The following is a 13141-nucleotide window of genomic DNA, read 5'->3' on the forward strand; positions in this document are numbered from 1 at the left end:
CTTTTTTTCTTTTTCTTTTTTTTTTTTTTTTTTCTGGGCCAGCTTTAGCTTTGAGGCTCCAGCTCTTAGGCCTCCGCTCCTGAAAGCAGGTATCTGGTTTGTTTCGGTTCTATAATCGAAACTCTGTATCAACTCCAGCTCTGAGATCCCAGCCGGCTGAAAGCTGGTTTCTGGGGTTTTGTTTAGCTTCTATATTTGTTACAATGTTTCAAACTGCAAGCTCAAAGGCCAGCAAGGCAGGCGGGGAACGTTGGAGTCCTCTGTCACTGAAGCAAGCAAGCCTATGTTAGCTTCAAGCTGCCTGGCTGCCAGCCGCCATCTTGGCTGGCAGTTAATTTGCATATCGCCCTGATTAGCCAATGGGAAGGGTAGCGGATGTACAGCTAATTACTATGTTTCTCTTTTATTAGATAGTATATAAGTTAAAACAGATGGTAAATAAAAAGTAACCTCTCAATGAAGGAATGAAAACATTTGTTTCAATATGTGTGTGTAAGAACAAACTAAAGACACATTCACTGTCATCTGGGAGTCATCTCCCTGGGAACTGCCCAGGGAAAAGGATAGAAAGGTCTGAAGCAGTGATGTAGCCTCTGTCTGCTCTCATCCCTGGAAGGGGTATGAGTCATCCTGCTGCTGAGTCTGATTTCAGAACTAGGAGATGTGGGGCTTGGTAAACAACCCCTCACAGAAATCACAGGAGCTCCCTGTGTACATTTTTTAGATTGGTGTTGCAAGCCTGGGTCGAAATGGGCACTGGTATAGCCAATGTTCAGTTCTTTCCTGTCCTCAGAAGAATCCTACCTCTGTGCAGATTGCAGCAGCTGTGTTCCGAAGGGGACCCAGAGGCAGAAGATCTTGTCAAGGTTGTTGCATTGGAGTCAGCTCTAAGTAACCACCTCATCTCTGTTTAGTGTTGTGTCCTTGAGTAAATATGAAACAGTTGTACTTAGATGGTCTCCTTCTGAGATTCCCTAACTCGCTTGTAATTCTGCATTTGTACTGTGTGTGTTGAAAAGACATTTGGGGACCTCATACAAATGCTCTGTTCTTTGACATTTAGTAGTAACAGGGTCATCTCCTCATTAATTTACAAATGGTTATTTCATACTGCCTTTCCAAATGCTTAATTATAATCTTGATAAATTGTTATTAGTTTCCTTTCATGATAGCATGACATCAATGTACTCACAACATGGCTCAGAGCATGAAGCCAAAGGAGAATTGTAGACATATCATTATCAAAAGCATATCCAGGCAGAGACCATCTTCAAAACCTGGAAATGCCAGCATGTGATGAAGGGAACATTTTCACATTCTATAAGAGGTTTATTTACTGATATAAAAGCAATATACTAAGTACACAGGCAAATTGTTTTTAGTCGTTACCAATGTCAGTGTCACCTGTTACCATTATTCTTAATGAATTCATTGAATTATTCTGAGATCTGCTTACTTGACTCTTCATTTGTTTTCTATGATTCCCAACTACTTTCTTCTTGAAACACTTTCATCTTCTGGTTTCAATCAATTCCTCTTAAACATTTAGCTACTATTTCTTATCCCCTTTTATAAAATTTTCTATTTTTTTGGTAGGCACATTGCATGTAATTTTATTTTTCATAATTCTTCTCCCTATACACCATCATCTAGAAATTAGAATGTGTAAGAAATAGACATTGCCCTAGCTGGTTTGGCTCAGTGGATAGAGTGTCGGCCTGAGGACTGAAGGGTCCCGGGTTCGATTCCAGTCAAGGGCAGATGCCCGGGTTGTGGCCTCAATTCTCAGTGTGGAGTGTGCAGGAGGCAGACAATCAATGATTCTCTCTCATCATTGATGTTTTTATTTCTCTCTCCCTCTCTTTTCCTCTCTGAAATCAATAAAGATATATTTTTTTAAAAAAGAAATAGACATTATACAAAATGTAAAATGGAGACTTGAATAATGATAATTTTTAAATGTGAAAATGGTGATCAAAATTAGCTTTTTACTTTTAATATATTGAGTTTGATGAATTTTAACATATCTATTTAAAGTAAATTATGTTTTAAAACTGAAGTAATTTTCTTCAGATCTCATTGTTTACAATTAAGAAAATTTAATATGTTTATAGAAAACTTTTGGGAATTTATGGTTTAGGTACTGTAGGAGAAATTCTCTACTTTTTCATTCATCCCTGGCTGGTAGAAAGTTGATGTTCTCTAATATCATGCTCTTGTTTTACTTATGATGAATTGGTCTTTAGTGTTTTTGTCACTAGGGGCCCAGGGCATGAATTCGTGAATCTTAAAAGGAACTGTGGGCCACAAGGCTGCAGTAGGAACAGGGGTGGGTCTTGGCCCATCCTTTGCACCCCTTCCCAGCCCCTCCTGCCATGGCACCTGGTTCCCTGTCTGCCAGCAACCCTGCTCCCACTGCTGCCACTCCCACATGCTGATAGCACTGGCCCTGCTCGCACCTGCTGACAGCACGAAGAGATTGGGGCCAGCACCATCAGTGGGTGCAAGTGGAAGCTGCTGCCCTGATCACCCCTCAGGAGCAGGGGGAGGTGGAGAAGCCCTCAGGGGCAATCAGGGCCGGCAGCTGCTGCTGGCACCCGCTGATGGCACTGAGCGATCGGGACCAGCGCTGAGCACTGGAAGCGGGTGTGAGTGCTGAGTGGGACCGCAGTGCAAGGGAGCAAAGAATTTTCAATAAGAACCAGAGGCTCGCTCCAATGACAGTGACCAGTGCCCTGCCTTGGTCTGGCGCCTCCACTCACTTGCTCCACCTTCCTGCCATGGCCGAAGCCTGCCATGTTCCGTACACGCCCCCTGGAGATCAGTGCATGTCATGGTGACTGGTTGTTCAATTGTTCTGGTTATTCTGTTGTTTGGTCTATTTGCATATTTGCTTTTTATTATATAGGATTGTTTCTAATTCATAACATTTTCTACTACTTGTTTTAATGGATGATAGATATGTATTTATTGCCATTTTATTATTTTTTCTCCTCCTCCTCCTCCTCCACCTCCTCCTTCTCATTATTATTAGTAGTAGTAGTAGTACTAAAGAATACCCTTCAGCATTTCATAGAATACTGGTTTGGTGGTGATGAACTCCTTTAGCTTGTTCTTATCTGTGAAGCTCTTTATCTGACCTTCAGTTCTGAATGATAGCTTTGATTTTTTCTTCTTAAAGAAGAACCTTCCACATTTATTGTAATACTGGTTTGACAGTGACGAACTCCTTTAGCTTTTTCTTATCTGGGTAGGTCTTCACCTGTCCTTCAATTCTAAATGATAGCTTTGCTGAATACTGAATACATGCTATTTTTTTTTTTCTACTTAGCATTCATTCTCCCTCTCTAAAAGCAATTGTGTTCATTTGGGGAGAAATCTAGTAGTGTGCTTGGAGCCAGCTCTCTTTAGCTCTTAAGAATACATTGTGAGTATCTCTTCCCAGCTCTGAAAGCAATCTTATTGGTTGCTTCAAATTATTTCTTATAGTTGAAATATTTACACCATGGAAATCTGTAAATTCTTAAAGAAATGTCTTTTTTTCTGCAGAACTAGTTATTAAATAGTTACCAACACACCACTGCAAATAACCCTTGTCTCATCTTTCCCACCTTACTTATTGCAAGAGTAAATCCATAATGCTGCTTCTGGATATTTCATTCCCTCATGCCCAGCCACCTGTACCCTCACCAGCTCTGACACCAGCTGAAAGAGGACCTGTGGCACAAGCCTGGCCAACTAGGTGCTTCTTCCGGACTTAGACTCTTCAGTTAGAGAAACAAAGCTAGTAAGAGTAGTAGAGGCATTTTATGTGTGCCACTTTACATAGGTGACTTGTATGCCATGTGAGTGATAGCTCAATAAAGCTGCTGAAGATTCTAGAAGATCATGCCTGTCATCCCTGCTTCCAAACCTCCAATAGCAATTATGTACCTTTTTGCTTTCAAGGTTGATTTTTGAGACTCCCATAACGAGCCCACCATATATTCTGCAAACTGCTTTTCGCTTAAGGTAGCCAAAGTCTTTTTCTTTTGTTTTACAACTTAGAACCTATAACATACATAATATTAGCTTCAAGTCTATGTTAATATCAATGTCAATTTTTCCTTATTTGGAAGTGACCTGTTTTCAACATAAATTAATGTCAATTCACAAACTGACAGCACATATTTGGTTATCTATGGTTATTTCATTTTTGCAAAGTTCTGCTCATTATTTTTTTTCCAGATGATCAGGTATTTTAGAATAAGGTACGAAGTGAATTCTCTAAAAGTGAATTTCTGATGGCAACTTAGCATACTCACACTCTTGCTAAAAGAAAAAAAAGTCATACACTTTGGGTATATGCCTCACTAGAGTAATCAGAAAGTTTATAAGATTCAGAAAAAAGGATAAGCATATAGTATATGAAATAATATGAAATTATAAGTCACATTTTTTCCATTAAACTTGATGTTGCCCTAACTCATGTTATATGTTCTTTGCCAACTGCTCTGAGAGTAGCAACAACTTGAAAATTATATAGACAATTCATTTTTATTTTTAAATATATTTTTATTTGTTTCAGAGGAGAAGGGAAAGGGAGAGAGAGATAGAAACATCAATGAGGAGAAAGAATCATTGATCAGCTATTTCCTGCATACCCAACACCGGGAATTGATCCCACAACCTGGGCATGTGCCCTGACTGGGAATCAGGTTCATAGATCTATGCTCAACCACACCTTGTGGGACAATTCAGTTTTAAAAAGAAAGATAAAATTGTAGTGCAGAGAATCTAAAATAGAGTTTTGAATTCCCATTCTTCCAATAGCCTAAATATATATTTATGTACTAAGAGGAAATGGTGCACTTAATATCAATGTGGGAAACATGTGTAATCTCTCATTATTTAAGGAGTGAGAACAAGAGGTCATAGTCACACTAAAAATTGTCACCCAAAGGGTGTACTCCCTATGTGAAGAGATGACTCACAGAAAGCTAATTCTATTCCTTCCCAGGGAAAACACAATAAAATGTGATAAAAAATGTGTAAACATTCATATTCTTCAACTGATGTGATTTAAAAATGGCAATAGGAAATAAAATACTGGATTCCAGTTTGGGGTAAATTCCTGAAAAAAAAATTCTGTTTAACACACAGATTAATTTCTCCAAATTTCAGTATTATTAGAATTGGGGCAGATGATTCTAATTGTATATGGCACAAACTATAACAATCTCTCTTGTAAGTTGTCCCTTGTCTATTTGTTTGTTTTTTAAACAGCTGTCCACTTGTTCTGTCTCATCAATTCTGGTAGTTCAGGATTAATTCTCACCATTATCAGTGGCAGAACATGATGGTACAATAAGCCAAAATGACTAAACACGTTGTAAGAAGAAAAAAAAATGATAATAGAAGAGAGTCTTTCTATAAAAACTAATCCCTTATGAACACATATTTAGAAACTGTCTGCAGGTAATTACATTCAGGTAATCCGATCTAAAAATGCCAAGTTCACACAATGGTTCATTTAATTCCATCTGGTGCACAATAATATGCTCCTTAGTGGACACATTGATTTAAAAGAAAAAAAAATAACCTCAGATAGCAAAAGCTCATATTCCCTGAGGAATTACATCAAAAATTAGTCTCAAAAATGATCCTGCAATATTTAATCTATAAAAAAAGGGAAATTAAGGTAATAGATTTAGACTTTTCACCACCTAAATCCCTTTAAATTATGATCTATTTTTCTTAAGAATATTTAAGTTAATATACAAAATTGGGTCAGAACGTCTAATATCTTGAGAGAAACAAAACAAACTGATTTAGAACATATATACTAGTAAGACATTTAATGTATTCCAAGTATTTCCAAGAGAGATATTTAACTCTTGGAATGGTGCCACCTGTCATCAGGACAGGAATGGTGCAAAAACATGCATGTTTATCACAACCATTGTTGCTCTCCCTTTAAGTCATCAAGGTAGCCAGGGAAATTGGCTGCCTAGAATAGAAAATCACATATGATTCAAAGCACCGTGGTGCATGACTTGGGGGGAAAAGACCTGTACTTGGCCTTTTGAGAAATGTGAACTCTGCCTTCCAATGCTTTTTCTATCACAACTCTAATCTTGACGTCCACTAATCCTTCTATTTTTCTTATTTCTTTCTCCTTTTACAGAAAGGAGCAGGGTCAATACACTTCCAATTTGTGTGAACTTGTTCCCTTTAGTGGATATATGTATTTCTAAACTTCCTAATAAATTGATGAAAATCAAAGGCGTTTCCCAAAGACTTGTTAAAATGCAACAAGCTGGGCTGGCCCTTTTAAAACTACATGGACACAGACAATAGTGTGAAGGCCTGGGGTGGGGCAGAGATTGGGATGAAGGGGGCTAAGCCAGGGAGGGGGTCATTGGGGAACATCTGTAATACTGTCAACAACAACAACAAAAATGAACAGCTTTTCTTTATGATTTTGTTCCTCCTCCATTGGATTATTTTGTCCTATCATGTTTATATCATCTTCCAAAATCTAGGTTCACCTCTACTCCTCTCCTTTTTCTTCTCAATGCACCTTGGAATAACCAGCTCCTTCCCTTTGCCCCATACACTGGAGTAGCAAACTTTCTTTCCAAGTCCCCTCATCAAAATCTAGATTCTCAGTTTGATTCTCTCAGATCCCTGATACTTTAAATACAAAGTATGTCATTTGATAAGCACAATTTGCATATAGTTCAGTGAGTAGGTCAACATGTTATTTCATTGCAGTTATCAAAATGCATTACTTGCCCTAGCTGGTTTGGCTCAGTGGATAGAGCATCAGCCTGTGGACTGAAGGATCCCGGGTTTGATTTTGGTCAAGGGCACATGCCCAGGTTGCAGGCTCGATCCTTAGTAGGGGGAGTGCAAGAGGCAGCCAATCAATGATTCTCTCATCATTGATGGTTCTATCTCTCTCTCCCTCTCCTTTCTGCTCTGAAATCAATCAATCAATATATATATATATATATATATTTTTTAAATGCATTACTTTAAGGACCTCCTGGTGTCAGAGCTTGAACCTGAAACAGGGAATCTGTTAATAGGAAATTAAGTTGCTGAATTAATTAGTTTTAAATATGTAGCGAGTGTCTTACAAGGTAATGAGAAAAGAAGATGGTTCATGGTTTCACTAATTCATTCATTCAAGAAGTATTTGAGTGTCTACACTGTGTCAGGTACAGATATCAACACTTAGGATACAATTAACAACATAGAGTCCTACTCAAAGAGATAATATGAAGTAAATGAATTTTTTCTTGCAGACCATGATCAATAAGCATGATATATATAGAAATTCTATTTTTATGTTAGATAGTAATAAGTGCTATGAAAACACAGGAAGAGGAAACAGAGCTAGCCAAGCGAATCTGTAAAGGAAGAACAATTCAGACAAAGATGAAATTGTGAAGGGAGTGTCCGAGTGAACAGCAGGGTGGCCTATGCTTGTAGTGGAGCTGACCAGGACGGGGAGAAAATAGGAGATACAATGTGAGGGGCGGGAGAGGGAATTTTGTGATATTGGGTCTTGCAGGGCACTGGAAGGTTTGAGGCTTTTATTCTTTCCCAGTAATGCCAAGATAATACTGTGCGGCAGTACGGTGGCAATCATGTTTTTGGGGAAGGTAGGCTTTTTACATAGAGTAGCTATTCATGTGCAGGCCTGAGCTTTACATAGTGTATGCATCAAGTAAATGGCCCCTACAGTCACAGCTTAATCAACTACCTCTGAGAGGAATTCTCAATCAACCCACTTGCTAAAATTGCAAAGAATTCCATCTGTTTGTTTTGATGTAAATATTCCATCTATCTTTTTCCATCAAAGCTTTGGGGATGACTAGCAACATCTCATGAGTGATTATCATATAACTCTAGAGACATGTTTCTTCTCCATAAATTTCTTGCTGGATGCATATTCCATACTAGTACTTAGTATAAAACAGTATTTGAGTCAGGGCTTATTCTAAGAATAGAAATCTAATGTTGGCTATGTGTTAGAAAGTTCCTGGTTTCTTTCCTCTTGTTTGTTTTTTTAATTTATCTTTATTGTTGAAAGTAACACAGATGTACCCCTTTTTCTCTATCCCACCCCCTTCACTGACCCCAGACCTTCACCACACTACTGTCTGTGTCCATGAGTTATTCTTATCTATATATAATAAAAGGCTAATATGCAAATTGTCCCCTCAACCAGGAGTTCAACCACTCGCTATAATGTGCACTGACCACCAGGGGGTGGTGCGGAACATAGCATGCATCAGCAACTGGCAGCGGGCGGCAGTGGAGGCCAGGGCCCCAATGAGAGCAGGACCATGGCGGGATGGTGGAGCAGGTGTGTGGGTGGTGCTTGGCCAAGGTGGGTGTGAGCTGGGCCCAATCGCCCTGCCGATCACCCTGTAGACAGCAACCAATGGCAGCAGTCGGGGGGCAGGGCTGCTGCCCAGCTCCCAGGTGCTGAGGGAGCTGGGCAGGGGCCTGAGGACTCAGGCGGAGGGGGACACGTGGGGGTCCAAGGGCTCAGGTGCTGCCCAGAGCCCAGAGGTCAGCTGGGACCTGCCCTTCCATGCCAGACACTTGTGGTTTGATTGCCGGGCAGGCCTAGGGACCACACCCGTGCACAAATTTCGTGTACTGGGCCTCTAATATACATATAAGTTCTATGGTTAATAAAAGAGTTAAGTCGCATATAGTAAGAAAGATTTATAGAGCTGTTGCTAATAATGAACTATATCCTCTTCTTTAGAACCAGGAAGACACTATAAGTATCCTTATGGATGCATAGAAAAGACATCATCATTTCAACTGACATTATTCCAGGGGCTTTGTTCTGTGGCAGACTGCTGTGAGGAAGGGAGGGTGATTGTTACTTCAAGCCACTGCTCTGCAGAAGGACCCATTTGAAGCATGACTGCTGAAGGAGAAAGGAGACACAGCTCTAGAGTGACAGCTCTCTCTGCTCCATTATGGCCCTTTTGAAGGCTGCAGAGCTCAGAGTCTGCAGAATGGAAGGCATTTCAGGTGATGTCAATATATCTTTCCCTGCAGATCCTTTTCCCATTTTTCTATCTCCAAATAGCCCCACATTAAAAAAAAAAAACACAACACAGCAAGTACATAGCTGATGGAGAAATATTACCTTAAAATAAAAATCTTTTCTCAATAAATGATAAACCACAGTGCATCTTAGTAGCTAAAAATAAGTTCATTTCCTGCTGCAATTTTTTTTTTACATTTCTGAGCTACAAAATAAGTTTTTATAACTCCAATTAAACTACACATTTGAGCATTTGTCTGTGGCATATATCCTTTTATACAAATTACAGTTATTAATGAAACTTCCATGACTGTTTATACACTCGGGGCTTAAAATGCATATTTAAATATTAACAAGGCTCTGATTAAGATGCAGGAACATGGGTAGAGAAGCTAATGGAAATACTATACTCTTGTCTTGTCTTGCTTCTATGTTATATTCATCCAAATTCCAATTAGCAACATGAGAATGCAGAATGACTTCCTATGTATATTCTAGTTTGCTTATAGCACTTTTGGTTTAAGGGGTTGGAGGAAAATGAATATTTTAGCATTGAAGTGGAGGAAAGTTTGAACAGTATTTTCAAGTGAATACTTAAATGTACACTATCTCAACAGATAGAAATTTATTCCCCCACCCTCAACTTAGGCTTTTACAATTAATACAAAAAAAATTGATGTCCTATTTTGTCTTAGGCTTATACCTGCTAATTCATTGGATTGTTTCATCATGTTAATAAGCTCGAGGTCACAAGTTTCTTCCCATTATGGAGCCAGCTATATCTGGAGGAAATTTGATTCTGAAGCTTCAAAACACAGTCCAATCTTCGGCTGAATACTTATATTGTAAAGTAATGTAAACTCTTCCCTTTGGGATAGAACAATAATAACTTAAACTACATTTCTACTAATGATGCAATAACAGGGATAAGATATTTATCCATCTACTCACATTTCTCTTCTACATATTCAACTTTCATAAGACTGTCAGTTCCTAGGGCCAAGGTCTAGTCCAGGGGTGGGCAAACTTTTTGACTCGAGGGCCACAATGGGTTCTTAAATTGGACCGGAGGGCCGGAACAAAAGCATGGATGGAGTGTTTGTGTGAACTAATATAAATACAAAGTAAACATCATTACATAAAAGGGTACGGTCTTTTTTTTCAATAGTTTTATTCATTTCAAACAGGCCTGATCCGGCCCGTGGGCTGTAGTTTGCCCACGGCTGGTCTAGTCTGTTCTCTTTGCTGGATAAAATGAATAAATGAATCAGTACATGGAAGAAAGGAAGGATATAGGAAGAAAGAAAGGAAAGGAAGAAATGAAGGATTTATTTTTTGACTGAGAATAGCAGCAGATAATATGTATATTTAAATATATTCAAATCTCTCCGCCTGAAAAACAATCAACTTTTCACATTCCTACAATTACCAATTACTTATCTTTCTCTTCTCTTGCTCAGCAAAAATTCTTGAAGTACCTTCCCATTTCCAATCCATTCACACCCTTTTTAATAGTTTCTTATCTGTTTTTTTTCTTTACAAAATCACCCCAACAGCTCACACTAAGATTAACAATGACTCTAATTAGTAAATGGACATTTCAGTCCTCGTATCTGCCTAATACTCAACAGCATTGGCCTTTTGCATGTCTCTTTCCTTCTTGATGTATCTTTCTTACATGTTCCTGTTCACACTAATATTTTTTTTTACCTCTTCTCAATATCCTTTGAATACCCAGTCCTGGTCTACTTCTTTTCTCTCCCTGGGTAATCTTGAAAAGAACACTCTCCAGATCTTTATTAGTCTACATAACAATTTCTCCTAAATTTCATACTATCCCTCTGAGTTATGCAATATGTGCCCTTGGATGTCTCAAAAGTTGCCTGTGAGAACTGAGATCAAACTGTCCTGGTCATTTGTTCCAGCGAACTTTTATACACACACACACACACACACACACACACACACACACACACACGCCTGTAATCCCTGGCTGGTGTGCCTTAGTTGGTTGGGTGTTGGCCTGTGCACCAAGGGGTTGCTTGTTAGGTTTCTGGTCAGGGCACATACCTGGGATGTGGGCTAGATCCCTGGTGGGAGGCTTACAGGAAGCAGCCAATCAATCTTTTGCTCTCACATCAATGTTCCCCTCTCTTTCTCCCTCTCCCTGCCTCTCCCTGTAGGAATCAATAAAAAATATATTTTAAAAAAGAAATTCTTGAAGATCAATTTAGAGAGATTCTGCTCACCTGAGCAAGTTTCTTTATTAAGATTGACTTTACTAACCTTGCTTTGCTGTGGCCAGCAATTCTAAACTATAATTTCATGAGTATTGCTCAATTTTCAAGTTCTCTGTCTTGAAAAATCTTTTAACCTTCCTGATCCCAGACCCCAAAGCTTAATAAATATCTCACTTTGATGTCCCCTTTTTGAGACACCAAGACCCTTTCAGAATACAATGGTCCCCCTTTATCCTTGGGGTTTATGTTCCAATGGTTGCCTGAAACCTTGAATTGTACTAAACCTTATATAAACTATGTTCTCTCCTGTACATACATATCCATGATAAAGTTTAATTTTTATTTATTTATAATTTAGAAGTCATCTTTCTTGTTTTTTTTATTAAAACCCTTAGTTCCTGCTTTATCTCTCCCAATGAAGAAAAATGTGTCTTCATTGGGTCAAGCCTGCGGAAGGGGACAAGGACATGAAGTATCTGAGGAAGTGGGTTGGGTGACTATCTCCTGTCTGAGCTTTGTCAGCACTTTGGTGAAGTCAGAGCAGGAGCACCTGCTGGAGGAGCCAGCACAGAGTCGTGGGCAGGCGTGGGCTTTAAGTTTCTCCATTCTCACCTTTTGCCTCTTTGTCCTCATCTATGACCAGCAGGGCAGGCATGGCAGCCTGTGCTCCTCAATCTACAGGTCCCCAGGTTCTGTCCTGGGGGCAGGTGGTGATCTGCCTCCAAGATGTCTCTCTGCCTGCTTGGCTTCGTTTTCCAGCATCTGCTCACAGGTTCGGGCCACATCGCTGAGCTGGAGGCGAGCATAGTCCACTCGCTGTAGTGCCATCTGACAGCCCTTGCTTGAAGAGTAGCTGGAGCCCTCGTGGGGCTGCCGGGTGGCCACCTGGGTTAGGTAGCAGATCTGAGCCGACAGCTCCGCTTCTACGTGTTGCACGGATGCCGTGAAAGCCGCCGCTTGTCGGTGTAGCAGCCGCTCATTGGTTTTTTCCTTGGAAAGTTCCAGGATCACGGTACCTGCATTCTGCAGGATGGCGCAGATTTCCCGTTTGATGTCTTCCAAGGCGCCCACAAGATTTTCCCCTTTTCCACGCGTTTGAGCTAATTGCGGATCAATTAATTGTCGGGCTGCTGATATTAAGGGCAGTGGCCCCAATTATAAATCCTGTCCAGCCCAAGTTAAAAACACAAAACAGAAGTCATCTTTCTCTGTAACCACAAGATTAGCCCTGACAAAACGAGGCCACAAAAAATTGAGAATAGCCTCACCGATTTAGCTCAGTGGATAGAGCTTTGGCCCCACAGTACAATTCCAGTCATTTCTCTCATATCAATGTTTCTGACTATCTATTCCTCTCCCTTCCTCTCTGTAAAAAATTCAATAAAGAATATCTCAAAAGAAAAAAAAAATGAGTATAAACTCAGAGTTGCCGTTCTCAGAAACCTCCAGTAAAAGGCAAAAGGTTAATCCCATCTAAAGAGAAACCTGAGTGTGTTCTGTACTGCCCAAGTTCCCTTCCCCAGGAACTACAACTCCTAGTTCAGTTATGGTGGCGTTTTAGTGCTAGAGGTATTTTCTGCACAAAGTTTGCACAAGAAGTTTTTCAAGTAAGTTTCTTGCATTTAGAAATGACAAGTTAAAGAAAAAAAAAGTCTTTTAAACTTGAAAAGCATTGTACTCTGTGCAGGGTATTACGGGTATGCAAATGAGGCTAAGTCATCACCCTTGACATTGTACAGATACCTTAGTAGTCACTGGGTGCCTCTGGATCCTTCATTAGAGGGCGAAGCAGAGGTCAGGTCAGGCTGACTGGGCTCTAAACCTCATTCTGGTTCAACCA

At 39.8% G+C, this 13141-nt stretch overlaps 1 protein-coding gene and 1 pseudogene across 1 annotated transcript in view; both read right to left on the reverse strand.

Moving 5' to 3' along the window:
• Positions 1-13141, reverse strand: part of GRID2 (glutamate ionotropic receptor delta type subunit 2) — a 690454-nt gene that overhangs the window by 438117 nt on the left and 239196 nt on the right. The gene's annotated exons all lie outside the window — the stretch shown is intronic.
• The window catches only part of LOC107182861, a 3131-nt pseudogene continuing 1682 nt past the window's right edge, over positions 11693-13141 (reverse strand).

The sequence above is a fragment of the Myotis davidii genome, unplaced genomic scaffold (assembly GCF_000327345.1).
Source record: "Myotis davidii unplaced genomic scaffold, ASM32734v1 scaffold958, whole genome shotgun sequence".
NCBI lineage: Eukaryota > Metazoa > Chordata > Mammalia > Chiroptera > Vespertilionidae > Myotis > Myotis davidii.